Source organism: Motacilla alba, chromosome 4 (genome assembly GCF_015832195.1).
Source record: "Motacilla alba alba isolate MOTALB_02 chromosome 4, Motacilla_alba_V1.0_pri, whole genome shotgun sequence".
Taxonomy (NCBI): Eukaryota; Metazoa; Chordata; class Aves; order Passeriformes; family Motacillidae; genus Motacilla; species Motacilla alba.
Window position 1 is genome coordinate 65530163 of NC_052019.1, and position 15967 is coordinate 65546129.

At 39.5% G+C, this 15967-nt stretch overlaps 1 long non-coding RNA gene across 1 annotated transcript in view; it reads left to right on the plus strand.

Annotated features, from left to right (window-relative positions):
- Positions 1-15967, plus strand: part of LOC119700906 — an 89747-nt gene that overhangs the window by 66321 nt on the left and 7459 nt on the right. The gene's annotated exons all lie outside the window — the stretch shown is intronic.

The window sequence follows — 15967 nt, forward strand, 5'->3', positions numbered from 1 at the left end:
CTTTCATCCATGGCTTATCACATGGTTAACGTAGAAAGAAGAATTGTTGCAGGAGAAACTCTGATGTGATACACTAGTTTCGTCATTCAGACTGTGTGCTAAGACATGCATAGTGGTGTGGAATTTGGGACAAACACATGATGTTTAAGATTCTGATGGAAAGAAGCAAGGAGAATGATAAATGTATGTAACATGCATTCCAAAGGAAGAAGGGAACTTGTGAATAAAGAGCTTTGTGCTCTCAGACCTAAGATTATTTGATGTAGCTCCTCTGGCTCAAATGTGCAGAAGCATCAGGCAATTGAATTCAAGGTCTGAAACAAAGACAGCCCTGATGGCTCTGGACTGTGAAATGCTGTACTTTACTGTGCACACAAGTGGTGTAGATACCTTCAGCAGAAAAAAAGTCAATTTTGAGGAGAAGTAGTTCCGGTGCCAAATGTTAATTTAAAAAAGATACAGCACTGATGCCAACAGCAATAGAGACTGACATTAACTGTGGTGATTTTCTCCTCCTTTTCATATGTGCAGCCTTGTGCAGAAGTGTCGGGCCACGAGCGAGCAGCATACACACCCCATTATGCACCACATAGAATCTGGGAAGCCTAGGAACAATTTTAATGAAATTACAATAGTGTCTAAGCTACTAAAAGTACAAATTTTTGCTTCCCTAATGGAAGTGAGCTATAGGCTGGGACGTAGATGGCTCCGATTTTTTTCCGGGCTTCCGGTTCCTTCCATGTTTCCATGGCAAGATGGCACAAACTGTGCACATACCTTATTTTTGATTAGCAAAGTAAACAGGCACAGTTACTGCTCAGCCTCAGTGGGTATGTCTTACAAAGACAATCTCAGATGTGTCTAATTTAATGATAGCAAAGGTTAATTAGGGGATAGAAAAGCCCTGCTGGAATTTGATCTACCTATTATTCTGAGTTTAAATAATGCAAATTTAGTCAGCTGGAGTTAGGGAGATGGTATAATGAGCAGTGCCCCATGGTGACAGTAGAGGGGTTTGGACTGCAAATACATTTTTTTTGGTCTCCAGGCCTAGGGAAACTAGTGGTGGCCTCTCTGAAAATGACGGTGTCATTTTTAAGGAATACACAGAGAAAAAGTAGGACACAAACCTCATGTAGATTTCATCTTTGTTAACCCTTGTCTGCTGTATATTTTCATGAGTCTCCACATGGTTTTGATTTCAGACATTCAAAACATATTTTGAGTTCTTCCCCTGGCCTCCTTTGCAAGACTTTGTTATGCAAAACAGAAGATGTTTCCTGAGTTTAAGTCTTTGTCAGTAGCTTGAAGTGAGGAAGGTCCTTTTCAAAAAGCTCGGCACTCATAGGAAGAACAGTTCATTTCTGATTGTTTTCCATGACAGGGGGTCTCTTCTCTCTGCTTGGGGCTCAGAAAGTCTTACACTTCTGTCTGTGTTAATTGTTTTCCTTCTTTGCTCTGTTTCTTTGTTTAAACCCTTAACCAATGCTCAAGTTGCATCCATTAATAGAGGCCTTGTGTAGCCCATGCCAAAAGGCTTTGTGCAGAGCTGGGTTAGCGCTGTCACACACCTCAGGGATGAGGAGGACCTGCTCCCAAGCCTTCTTCTGGTCACTGGAAACCTGGCCACAAAGCAGAGCAGAAAAAAAATTTCCTGACTGAGGAAAATTGTCATTAAAGTGTCATAAAACTGATTTTATTTCTCTCGGCCTTCTCAGCCCTTGCGTGGCGGAGCAGGGAATGTGGTGGGAAACCAGAAATCTCCCAGGGCTTCTCCGTACGAGCTGTTCTTGGCTGTCAGAGCTGTCCCTGAGGCTGCCCTTGGTCAAGCTGAGGCATAAAGTAGTTCTTGAGTCACCCGGGGTTTGAGAAACAGCAAAGTTTGTGTAAAGCCCACCATTTCCCCTCTGTTCCACACTGAAAGTGGAATGGACCAGGAATATGTGCCAGGTTGGTTTTTTGGTGTGTCTCCATCAGATCTCCAAGCAAGCTATTGCAAAGTCAGACACCCAAAATTTATTGCTTTAGCACTCCTACACGACAACACACTTGGGGTAACTTTGCAGCCCCGTTTCAGTGTTGAAGAAAACCTGGAGGAGGCTGCAGTAATCTGAAAACTGCCCACGGGTGCGCTGCAGGGAGGAGAGGGGAAGCTAAGGTTTGGAAGAGAAAAAAAAAATGATGAAAGCAAACATGAGCCAAGACATAAAGTCTCATTTTGCTCCCATGTGCTAGTGCTTGAGCAGACTATTGTTCTGGACTCAGAGATTGGTTCTTAATTATGTTGAGCAGTGAATGGTTTAAATTACAGGCGCATAGTTTGGTGAGCACAGAGCTGTTAAGAATTTTGGCTGGAGAGCAGCTGCAGGGCTGCTCTGAGATCTCAGGAGGTGGCTGTAGCTGGAGGTGTTCTCCAGAGTTAGGAGGTCTGCACGCTGCCACCTGAAGTCCCATGCTTGAATGCTTTATCTAAATCTGCCCTTGTCTTTATTCTGCTATTTCAATCTAAAATAAAACATCTTGTATTTATTGTATCATCACATTTAGACACTACCATTTTGGAATCTCCTGTGGACATCATCAGATCCAGATGTTTGCAAATGTCATCATCCATACACTAAAATGATTACAAATGGAGATATATTTCTGTAAGCTGTTGCTGCTCAGTGAAGATTGCCAGTTTCCACTGGCTTGGAGGAGACTTTTCTTTTTAATGGGGTAAGGATGGCCCCAAGTTCAATATTGCAGATTTTTAAATTACACATATTGTTGCATGAAGCACAAGTGGTTGCAGTCTCTGTTCACTCATAAATTTGGACTGATTTCCTAAGAGGTTACTAATTTTAACATGTGGAGGATGATTTTAATATTGGGATTACAAAATCTGATTACCTGTCTTTATCTGTAAAGAGTGTGATGTGAGTTCATTATGCCCTCTGATCAAAGTATTAAAAATAAAATTAATTTCCAGAGAAGAACTGCTTTTCCTTCAACACCCTCCCTTTGCCCAAATTGTCTGACAACTGCACTCGTATTTATATGTACTGTACACAGCTCTGTCTGGCTTGTGAATGAATACTACTGCCCTCTACTGCAATGAATACACTCTCCAGTCTAAATGTACACTAAGAATGAGGAAATTATTTGTATGGAAGCCCAGACACAAGCAGAGACACACCCAACACCTCAGAAGGGGCAAGGGTTTGTGCTGACCTCTTGGTTATTGCTCTGGGTGTTAGGGCAAGATTGAAGTTTCTACAGGAGGGAAAATAAATCGTGTGCCATAACTTGCTCTTATTGTGCCCTAATTAGTAAAGTCAGGCTACATTTTAGATTTTCCTATCCTTTTACTTATTTAGGAACAACAGTAACAAGTCAGAGATTTAAAATTCATAGCTTTGGCCATGAGATTGATATCACAGAGCTAAAATTTTTGGTACTCTCTTTTGAAAATGGCAACTCTGTGTTAGGTAGCACAGCTTTCAGACACAATTAATAAAGTTAATTATGCACTCAAGAGTGAGATCTTAATCCAGGATTCTGTGGGGAAAGATTTCCTGGTTGGACTCTTGGGAACACAAACGAAATGGTGTTTCAAAACAACAGGAGAGCTCTGTCTTTCATAAAGCTTTGTGCTATGTGCAAATTGAATTGTGGGAAAACCCTTATATTTGCTAGGGAATTATAGTCCTGTAGTTTCCCTGGGAGGAATATAACTTGCTCTTGCTCCATTAAAAAAAAAAAAAAAAAAAAAAAAAAAAAAAAAAAAAAAAGATATAAAAGAAAAGAAAAAGTAAGTTTTTTTCAGGAAATAGAATGAGAAATGGTAATGTACATTAGACTTTGTTTTGGAATTTGAAGAAGTGGTGCTTCAATTCTATTGAGTGGAATGGAAGTTTGATTTGTGTTCTGGCTGATGTTAATAGTTTCAATACCTCAACATATGAATTTTTTTCAATGGCTGAAAACTGAAAGTCAAAATAGATCCAGATAAAGTTAATATGTAGTTCGATTTTTTTTTTTTTTTTACTAGCACATATTATGTACTATTTCCAGGGTATTTTCTTGTGGCTCTTGTGATGAATCTATGGCAAACTTGTGCAACTTCAGCAACTAAAAATCTCAGGGATATGAGGAGCTGCCAGATTCCAAAATCAACTGAGCCTTCTAAATTGGAAGAAATTGGAAATGGGGTGTAATTGTTATCACAATTATATGTGCCATAAAGATATTGTTTTCATGAGTAGTTACTGCCAGGTTGGCCAAACTACGCTCAATAAACCCTGGGCCCAGGGGACTCATGAAATTGTTCTTCATGAGTGGTCTTGGTGTTGTTATTGGACAAGGTATTAAAGCTCTTGGGGAGGAATGGCTGTTGACACTGAGGAAAAGATTTCTTTCAGCGTCATATGTATGCATCAAACAGTGCTGTGAGAAAAGAGTTTGTGTCAATATATTATTGAAGTAATACTGTGGATATATTGGAAATCATATTCAAGGTTAATTGCAATTAGGATGTTAAGAAACATCCCTTGCTGAATTAGACCTGAAGTAAGAGAAACAGAGGTTTTCTCTGGAATAATTGATTAAGTCATTTTTTGGGGAATATTCATCATGTGACAAAATGAAACTACCTGTCATGTCTTTGCTGGAGATTAGATTTCTTTCAGTTGGTCTTGCGTAGCAATGAATAACAAAAAAAAAAAAAAAAAAAAAAAGTTTGCTGAATCTCTTTGTAAACTCTCAAGCTTAAAGACTCAAGCTAAAACCTGACTTGGGTTTTCTGTTAATCCAGCACATGATTTATTTACTATAAACAATCCTGAAGCATGGGAAATGATTTCCAGAGAACAGAACACGAGTTTTCTGGACAACTTGAAAAATCTTTTTGTAATGAAACCTGTGGATTGAAATTGTTAAAGGATATTTTGTTTCCAATTTAGGTATCTGGCTTGACGGGATCAGTCGGTCCTCTCAATCCAGTCCAAAAACACGAACCACTGAGCAGACATACATTAATCAAAGCTTATGTGTTTAGTAGCTCATAAGGCTGTAAAAGGAACATTTCTTTCCTTTTTGGACACTGAAGCACAAGAAGTAGGCGAACTGTGGTTTCCTCTCACCATCCATGAGCTTCCTGTGTTCCAGCCATAGCGACGGTGAATTGGGTATTGCAAAATTCAGCAGCATCATTCTGGCTATACAGGTCAGGCAAGCTGTAGAATTTGGTAGGTGATTAAGGAAAAGAAAATTCAAATGCCTTTGATTCCCCTGCTTCCTTAGAAAAATGTCATCTGAACAAAGGGCATGAAGAATGCTCTAAAAAAGACTAGGATAACTTTCTTTTATAGTTACGCATTCAAGTTTTAACTGGGGAAGTAATTAATTTAACCAGCAGGCTTGATGACTAACAAAGAAATGGACATGGATATTTGGAAAATGATCATCTCAGTGACAATTAGATGGAGACATCACTTCCTGTGGCATTGAAAATTGTAGTAAAAGCCTTATTCTGCAAGCCACACTGGGATTGCACTCCTGGAGATGGTACAGTAGATTGTTAACATTGCTTTCAAGAATTAAACACTCAGTCTATGCTGATCAAAGTAAGATAAACAATGTAAAGTTTAATCATTTCTTTTTAGTGAAAATATCTTAATTGAACAACACTTTTTTAAGATCTAGAGCTCGGCTAGACAGTCTAAATAACCATCATAGCAAGGCAGTCTCAGTGGTTTCTGAATCAAATGATAACATTTTTAACATCTCTTCTGTTGAAACAATAGTATTGTTTCTCTGCTGTAGTATTATAACTGAAATTTTGCCAGATATGAATCAATGGTTTATTTTCATTATTAGGCAATGTAGAATTTTCAGTCTTCTCTCCTTTCTCTCTCCTTCAAGTGCTGCTCTCCCAGTTGTTTTGGACCATTTCTTGCACATAAATGCATGATTAGAAAAAGCATTCAAGAGTGTGTACTTGTCATAATCTGTTCAGTAGAATCATAATCCTCTTCTTTCCATTCTTGACCTGTCTTGCTTCATTTCTTTCTGGAAGTTCATTGCCTAGCTCTGAAGAGAGTAGTTAGAAATGTAGATGTAAAGTGAGTTTGATGCTTGGTGGACCTTTCTCTTTAAGCAACTACTCCCTTAGAATTTTGAAAAGATTTCAGCTTATCTGGCTAATGAATGTGTGAAACTGAGCTGGGAACACAGCACCAAAATTCACCAGTGATGTACTCACCTGTGTGAGTCAGTAAATGTGACACGCACGAAACAGAACATTGTGTATGACCTGCAAGGCATTTGGTACCTCAGGTGGCTTTTAGACAGCTCTAGGAAAAATGTGTGAACTTTGCACAGGTACATGTATGTGACTCTAAATAATTACCCAGACCTAAACTAGGTAGAAGAACTTGAGCTGTTCTGACAGTGGCATGGAGCAGAGAAGTCCTGGAAGTCCCACCACTTTGCACCTGCCCAAGGCAGTTGATGCTCACGGAGGATCAGTTCTGATTCAGCTCCTTTTGTGATGCCAACTGATGCACAAACGCTAAAACCCCCACGTAAGCATAGGGCATAAAAGTGATAGATTCAGTTTTGAATTAAGGCTGTAGGGAGATTTCAGCTTAATATTTAAGATGAAGTCAAGTATTTGTACAGGAAGCTGGCCATTTACCTTCCTATGTTTATCCCTCGTTACTGCCTGGTTGTGTGCAGCACACATGGAGTTGGCAAACTGAAGTTTTTCAGAATTTTTAAGTGAACTTACTTTGGCACTAAAATGCTATATTGCTTCATTTTGCATGCTTGAGTTGTACAATTCCTGGCGGTAAAAATTGCACTTTGGGTTTTTTTTTTTTTGTATTCATTCTACTTAAGAAACTGAAATCATAAGTGGTTATGTCTCGCCTGGAAAACTGTAAGCCAAGTGCCTGATTTTCTCTCTTTCATACACCACCAGAAGGTCTCCACTGACCTCCAATTTATAGGATTCTGTTGATGTAAAAGTGGTGCAAGAACGGATTGAATCTCAAATGTATTTGTGAGTTTCATTGAGATTCATCAGACTTGGGTCTAATGAACAAAAATAATTATGTGTACGTTTGGCACCATTTGTCTCCTGATTAATATTTTTATGTTGAGATGTTAGATTACTTACAGATGCTTTCTTTTTTGCTTGTTTAGCAGATTTCCATTTTTAAGTGATTTTGTGTAATTTTGCAAATATTTACTGAACATTACAGTACTGTGATTTTACAAGTGGGATAAAACTAAAATGGCTCACTTAAGTTAAAATCTTACTGCACTGTAAAGTGCATTCCTTCTCGTTGTTTTTAATTAGCATAATGTCCTTCAATTTAATGCAATTATGGATTTTCTTGCAGATAAATTGCACAAAAAAAGCACTGCTAAGTTCTTTGCTTCCATTAAAGTTTACAAGATTATTCCTAGTGCCGTAGGGTAAATATTTCAACTTTGTGTTCAGAAAAAATGAAATTGTAATCATCAGTAAATCTTATACAAATATTTGGATTTGTCCATTGTAATACCCTACGAAGTTTTACTAATGTCAGTGTATAAATGCAGGTTGTTAATTTATTAAGAACTGTGGCAGCCTGGTTGCTTAGCCGGTGGTTTTGTTAAAACATATTCTGTGTTTTTGAGTGATTAAACCAGCACTAAAATCACATCTCTCTCTATCAAGACTTTCAGGTTGAGAGCATTTGGGATTCATTCCCAACTCCACTGTGGTTTTTTCACTTGAGCTTTAACATGTCAGATAGGAAGAAAATAATTCACAGCCGTCTTGGGGCATGATTCACCCATCCCTGACATCAAATTTATGCCAGCGTAACTCCATTGAAAACCATGATATTACTCTGGTGCTACACTGGTTTAATAGAGTCACAAATCGGGCCTTAGGGGGGTTTCTTGGTTACTTCTAATTTTCTGATTAAAGCAGAGTTATTGAAACTCATAAAATCCATGGAACATTGTTGCTCCACTGTGGGCTATCTGCATCAGAAACCTCACTTCATTCCGGGCCTTAAGCAAATTCCCAGCTGGCCTCAGCTCAGTGAAGGTACATTCAGTCAAACGTTTCAGTAGGATTTTTATTTTTCAATTTGCATATTATTTCAACCACATTCCAGATCCTTGCAACCACAGAGGTTCAAAATATTCCATAGATTTTGGATTCTTAGGCAGATGTGAGGCACCATCTCCAAATTCATGCTTCTCTTCCCTACCTCATCATTCCTCTTCATATATTCCTCTTCGTTCTACAAACGAAACTGCAGATTGCTACCCAAAATATGTTCAGGATCAACCCTTTGGGCAGGAGAATTTCTTATTCATTCAGTGTCTGTGGTCTGTAGGGCTCAGCTTTCCAGCACAGCAAGAAGAGAAAGGAATGGAGAGAAACAGAAGTGGAGGAACGACGAGGGGAATGATCGCATGGTGTCATTTCACATTTCAAAGAAGGTGCAGTCTGGTCTGGTCTGACTGCCATGGTTTGCAGCCCTGTCTGAGCCATTTGGCAGAGGAAAGGGGTCTGAGGGCTCTGTTCTGCTTGCAGGCAGTTTGAAAGATGCTGATGGCCCCGAGTTTTGTAGATTAGTGTGGTGGCAGGACCCAAGGAAACGGCAGGAAGCTGAGTCAGGGGAGCTTTAGGTTCGATATCAAAAAAAGATTTTCACGCAGACGGTGGCTGGGCATTGGAAGAGGCTCCTCAGGGAAGTGGTCCCAGCACCAAGCCTGACAGAACTCAAGAAGTGTTTAGACAACGTTCTCGGGCACAGGGTGGTGCTGTGTAGGGCCAGGAGTTGGACTCAGTGGGTTGCTTCCCACTCAGGATATTCCGTTGCAACAGAAATGGTGAGAACTGCTACCTTTGCTGCAGGGGTGTAGACGTTGTCTGCTTCAGGAAAGTCAGTCTAAAAGAACCCTTGAATTGGGCAGTGTTTCAGGAATAATATCATGCATAACTAAAATGGGGTTTTTTTTGATTATGCTTTACTCAATACATACCATCCAAATGGCAATCAGAGAGGTCTTTTATTTCCTAAGAGGTTAAAATTTAGCAGTGCAGACACCAAGGAAATACAGAAAAAAGCCCCTCCAAACAAAACATTTAGGGGAGGAAAAAAAAAAAGAAGAAAGAAAAAAGCTTATTTAATTTCAGAATAGTTCTTGGTATTCTTAAAGCCCTGAATGAAGATTTATGTTGGTCTTTCTTGATCCAAACGGGTTACCTCTCTTTAATAACAAAGATTTCTTTGAGAATGTTTAATGCTTATTGCTGCTGCCAGATACAACCTCCTACTTTTTCAAGGTTTTGAAATATACTGGGCAGTTCCTAAGCTTTCTTTGGCATGTGAAGATAATTCATGTGCTGGACTACAAACCAACTGCTCACCCAAAAGCACAGGAGGCCCAGATGATGTAGATTAGGAATAAACAAAAGGAACTGGAAAATTCTGTAGAGGTAACATTTTAACAACTGTGCTTCCACATTATATGGTGGAAAATACCTTGTGAACATGAATGGTCTGCAGAGGATCCTCTGCCTTTAGCTATAAAACGTTTTGCTCTCTTGTCCCCTTACATGTGTACTCAACAGATAACACAGAAAATGCTCATCCCAGTTGTAGGCTGGTGAGAAGGGAAGAAAAGGAGCGAGACTAAAGTAATAAATCTGGATCACACACTCAAAGAGCGTTGGCACAGTGATGGCAGCAGATGCCCAGGAGAGAGGGTGTTCAATCTGTATTGTATCACACAGAAAATAGCACACATGGTGGGTTTTTCCAGAACTTAGCATTCCTTCTGGAGTGCCAGGGGCTGCAGTGTCCCAGAAATACCCTTTAAAAGCCCCAGGCATAATTGCTGCCCTCGAAACGCCGTGCCAGTGCTGATGTGAATGGAGGAGATTTCCATTGATACTCCATTTCCATGGAGTAGGTCAAAGAACAATGGAGCAGAAGACAGAATTTGGATGAAGCTACCCCCCTCAAGAAAGCTTTGGTTTCATTTGAAAACTGAGACAAAGTGTACATAAATGGATAACCTGAAATGGCTGTAAATAGCCTATGAAGACATTCTACAATAAAATAGCTTAGGACTCTTCTTCATAATCCCACTTCACATTCGAGGGGATGACTGGAAAAGAAGATCTTCTATTTTTTTAAGGAATCCACAGGCCTTAGAGCAAATGAGTGTGTTTTCCAGTTCAAATATTATGAGTATTCTTTAATGTTTGCACAGGCTTGGGATTTCTGAGCCCATGTAATAATCTGTAAAAAAGTCCCACATTTTTTGCTCTGCTGAGACTCCCACATGGCACGGAGTGGAAAACACTTTGCTGTGGCATGTTTAATAGGTTGCAGAGTAGGCAGTATGTGGTTCCTTGGAGCAACTGGGATGAGAGAAGATAAAATATGTCCTGCTTTCCCAAAGCAGATTGTATGGCTCTGTGGCTACCTGAAAGGAAAGACCACTTTCAGTTTAGCCACACAGACGTAATCCGTGTGTATTCTTAGATTTATGAGTGGCTGCATTACCCTGCAATTAGTCTGGATTACTGAAATGTGGGATAAGAAGGGGGAAAAAAGGTTTGCTTCTCATTATTTTTTCCTCTGAGCATTCATCTGCTTTACTCAGAGTTTCCTATACCTGATTCTTCGGTGTCTGTGGCCACCAACAGAGTTTCCCCCAGTCCTAGCAGTCTGGTTTAAATGTGTGTGCTGTACATTCTCCTTGTCCTGAGGGCTCTGCTAAAGGCATTTATCTGTTGAATGACGTGCAGACTGCCAGATTCAACAGATGACAGCTTAAGCACAGCACTAGTGACCACCAATGGTGTGGTTTTTATTTTGTGATCCTGCTTGTTCTTAAAAAAAATAAATGTTGCCATTACTGACTTTTTTTAAAATTCTTTTTTTTTCAAGCCGTTTCTTGTGTTTTGATGTATTCTTCTGCTCTGTCCCATATTAAGGACTGATCTTGATTTCATGTGCCCTAATTTTGTGCTGCCCCTCCTCTCGCCTTCAGCAGTTGCTTGTGGTTTGTGCAGGAGTTTGGGAACAGATGTGACCAAACAGGCACAGACACAAATGGATGATGCCAACTCCCTCCCTCCCTCCCTCTTTCTCACCTGTTGGCCATTTGCTGTCCTCTGATAAATTTAAGACATAAGGCAGTTTAGAAAAGACACAGATCATGACTTTTTTTTGTTTTTCTTGCCCTTTTTTTTCAAGTGGAGGTCTGTACAAAGGCAAGACAGGGGTGGCACAGGGGCATAAAACAGGCAGATGGAAAGCACAGTCCCTAGTACTCTAGCCTTGGTTAACTTTGCTATCAGCAGCAACCTCATCATCTGGGTCCTGCTCATGGGTGCACTGATCTGGGGCCTGCTTGTCAGCATTGTTTTGGGATGAATACTGTCCTGTATTGACGAAATGGAATAAAATGGAATAATAAAAGGTAATCTCTTCAGGGGTGTCACGCCATTCCTCTAGGAAGGGTTTAGAGACCCAGGAGATTAAAAAGTCAGATTGATCCCAATGGGTAGAGGGTAAATGCATCCTAATGCAATTCTGCATATCACTACAACAGTCCTTAACTGTGGGGATTTTCTTAGGAAACAACATATGCAAAGATAATAACCTCCCTGCTGGTACTGGCAGATATCTGCCTTTCTGGCGGACTCAGATCCATTCATATGCACAACGGGGGGGAAAGGATTATTTTAGCCTACTTATTTTCTTTCCTAGTTCACATCATTCCCTGAGTATGTACAAATAGGAAGGATGTCAATTTGTTTACAAGAAGATCAGCAATGATTTGAGCCAAAACTATCAGTCCAAGTGCCCTCAAACTGTAGGGATTTTCTGATGTGGCTATGACTCCAAAAGCTGTGACTCAGCTCCATCTCTGCACTGGAGTGAATGTCAAAATGAATATCTAAGCAAAAGCCCCATTCTAAGCTGTACTGAGAGCTCCCACTGAGTGCCAGACATGAGAAATCACCCTGACTCTGTCAGCATAAAACTTCCAAGACACAGGTAATGTACATCATAAATTTGAGCTGAGAAATTCTCTTTTAAGTGTTTTTCCTTTGAAAATCTTACCGAGCTCCTATCTCCTTCCCCTTCCAGACCACCCGCAGATACCACCCACAGACCAGTCACCCCACGGTCTTTAGAGGTCATCTGTCATTCTCACTATCTTAATCCTGAGAGCATAGGTGCTCAATCAGAAAAATAACTTTAAACAGGTGCTTAATGTCAAAAACACAGTTCATGTCATCAGAGTATTATTAGAATGAATATTGACATCTAAGTGTTTACTTCCTGCTAAGTGTTTGGATGTTAAATATGTGTGTAATAACAAAGGAATGACTCCAGAGAGGTATCAAGATTGGACATTTGAGAGGAGGAGTTCTTGCTGTAAAGAAATCAACAGGAGGTACAGCATCAGCTCTGAAACACCAGCGTGGTACCAGGAATGTTTATATAAAGCAGTCAGACCAGTATCATACTCCGAAATGATGCTGTGAATCAGGGTATATTGTAACAATATTTTCATTTCTTCTTGTTTTCTTTTTTTTTTTTTTAATCTTCCCTTCTGATATTATATTTGTCGTGGTTTGAGAATATTCTATTATATGTTGATTGAAACTGCAAAGTAGATGAGTGGCAAGGAAGAATTTTCCAATCAATCAAAATGAAAGAAAAGATTTTGACAATTTCTTGTTATATTCATCCTCAGTCTTACACTGCTGTATTTGCTTTGAAGCGCTCTCGGGTGTAATACCTCTGTGCTGAAAGAGCTGAGATGTTCACCTATGCTCTCATTGTCTCTGGCTTCTCTAATGCTCGTTCAGATACAGATGCCATAGGTGACCCTCCTTCCTCATCGCTGTGGTTAAGGCCACCTCCCCACTGCATCCACACATTGGATCATCGTTTGCAGCACTAGGGCAGCTTGCTGCTTGTCCTGTTTCAAAAGACAAATTCAAATTTACTTCTTCTTGATTGTTTGGTCATCTCTCACGCAATCGCTCTTTATTTTCATAACACCTTTGCTATGGAGCTGCTAAAATTTGGAGTTGTTATTTCTGTATTTTGTAGTGAGCATGATCTTTGAAGGGTTATTTTTCAACAGCCTTTCTAAAAACCTGCTTTCTCCTCATTTGACTCCATCTTTATGACTTAGCCCCTGTGCCTCTAGGTACCCAACTCTAAGAAGTGAAAATGATTTTTGATTCAGAATACATTGTATTTAATTTTTAAAATTTGAAATACAATGCAATGATGGTCACGATACACACGTGTCTGAGGTTGACTACACGACATTATTGCTGTTTATTGCTCCTGTCATCTTTGATTTCCTCTTCTGTTGCAGTTTTCACTTCTTGAAGCTTGTCTTAATTTCAGACCTGGATGCCACAAGTTACACATCTGCTTACCTTTAGTCATCTGCCTATTCCAATTGATTCCGCCGAGAATACACATGCACTTTAAATTAGGCACATGTGCAAGATTTTTGGAATTAAATCATGGGAAATGTAGTCTACTTGTTGTTATTTTTCCCAATTTCAACAGCTAGTGGCTTCTGCAGGTGGCCAGACCTGCAGAGATTTAAACACCATTGTTAGTAAAGAAAAGGCAGTAGGCCAGAAACTGTAAGATTTGAGAGAAGGTCTTGGTGATATTAAGAAGAGAATTTTTGTTTTTTCAGCAATAATAGTGGTGTGAGCTTTCATAGCAAGGGTTGCTCCATGACAGTAGAGCTGGGAAAGACCCAACATTTTATTCTTATTTCTTGAGGTGATGCTCAGATCAGAGACAGTTTTCATCAGACACAATTTTCCTCCTTTCCTTAAGTAAATCAATTTTCCTCCTTTCCTTAAATAAATCAGTGTCATCACATCATGGGGCAAGAGGGACAGGGGAAGTGGTAATTTGTAATTTTTATTGGGGAAACACCCCCAGTATAACTGATGTTGTGTTGTTTGGCAGTTGGGAATGACAGCAAAAAAAACAAACAAAAAAACCAAACCAAAACAAAAAAAAAAAAAAAAACAAAAAACCAAACACCAGAAGGACTACAGAAGTTTCTGGGAAAAAATAAGGAGTAAAACCAGACTGAAAGGCAATCTGTACTGTTAAGATTGACTACACTCTTACAATTTGGTTTTCTTATTTTGTTTATTTTCTTCATATTTAAACTATTGCAACAAGAGCTGAAAATAACTCATATTTCGGTCTGCATTAAGTAGTACTGAAAATGCAATTTCATTAAAAACAAGATAGAAAAGCTGTGGTGTTCTAAATCACGTGCCGTATGATATCTGAAATTATTAGAATGAATTTAAACCATTAAAATAATTCCATTTGTTTGAAAAAACATAAATTTTTACTTTTTCTCCCATTGATGATACAGACTAGTTGTGGCAGAGTAAAAATGAGAGAAAATGAAAACTGTAGGAAGACAATAAAACAACAGCTTAATTTTCATTTAACAATTCATTCCTCTAGAAATGCAACTTTCAAAACACTATTGAAGACCTATAGAAGCTCAATATGATCGTTTAACTCCAGCACACCTTAAACACAAGTCTAAAAATAGCATCATTCCCAAAAAGCAGAAATTCTGAGCTGCCACCATCTCTGCAGCTCTGTTGCCAATATCTGCATTGTTTATTTATCCTGGGAAGCCTCTGTGAAAGAGCAGGATCTCAGGGCAGCTCAGATGGAGCCAGATGGGAGGAGGTGGGAGGTCAAGCTTTGGCTCCAGCTCATCCCTCCTGGCTTTCCCAAGGAGGTTTCTCTCGTGATGGAAAGCCCCTGCAGCTCTGGATCCCTGCTGGGAATAGGAACCCAAAAGACAGAGAAAAAGTGAGATAAAGAGAAAAGCAGGCAGAGCAAAGAGCGTAACCTAGTGCTTCCTGGCATTGCCTCCTGAAAAGAGCCCTTCAGTCTCAATCTTCTGCTGCACAGGAGGGCATGAGGTGATCTCAGCTTTAGAAATCAAATAAATTAGATAAGCTAATTCATTTTTCTGCTGATTTAGAATAACTTTTGCTTATGTTTGATTTGCCAGTTTTATTCCTATAATCTATTGGTAACTTGATACCTTTATGTCTTAGGGAAAAAAAAATTCATCCCTTTCTACATTTCAGCTGTTAAATAAAAAAAAGCAGCAATTCATAAGGAGCACAAAATCCTACAGGGGTGAATGCACTGGAGATCCAGAGCAAAATTTTTTCACAGTCAAATTTTTGCCCTCTTCCTTGCTATCTTGCAGGCAGAGAAAAAGTGATTAGGATGATCTGTTCTTTCTTCAGAGTATATTTATGTTTCCTCTACAACAATACACATATTTTCATTATTCTTTGGATACAAAACTATCTGCAAACCAAGATTGTTCTCCCTGATGTGTGCTAAATATTGACAAAGAAACAAAGAAAATATGTGTGTTGAAGCAAGCTGACCTCGGGTACAAGCAGAGCAAACAAGTGAATGCTCTGGGATGTGTCTTTTATTATTGCTAATTTTTTTTTTTTTTAAACCACAAATCTCCTCTCAGTTTGGGAGACAAAGACCCCTACAGTGCTGCATTAGACTGGGGGCAGAATCAATAGCCATGTGCTTGTCCAGACTGATAAATCCATAAAGGGATGAGTCAGGCTAGCTGTGTTGATAGCAGCTCAGGTTTTACTGCAGCTGATGGCTTTGGAAGGGTTTTCATCTACCCTGCATCACTCACCCATATCATGTGTCAGGGAGGGATGGCTATGTACTCAGATATTAGGTAGTACCTGAAAGTATTCAGCTGGTTTGGATGATGTGCGCAACCTGCCTCTTCATAAAACTCATCTTCAACAAGGCCAAAGAATCCTCCTATGTAGTTTATCCAGAAACTGTCCATGAGCCAAGAAGTTCAGAACAGCCTACAT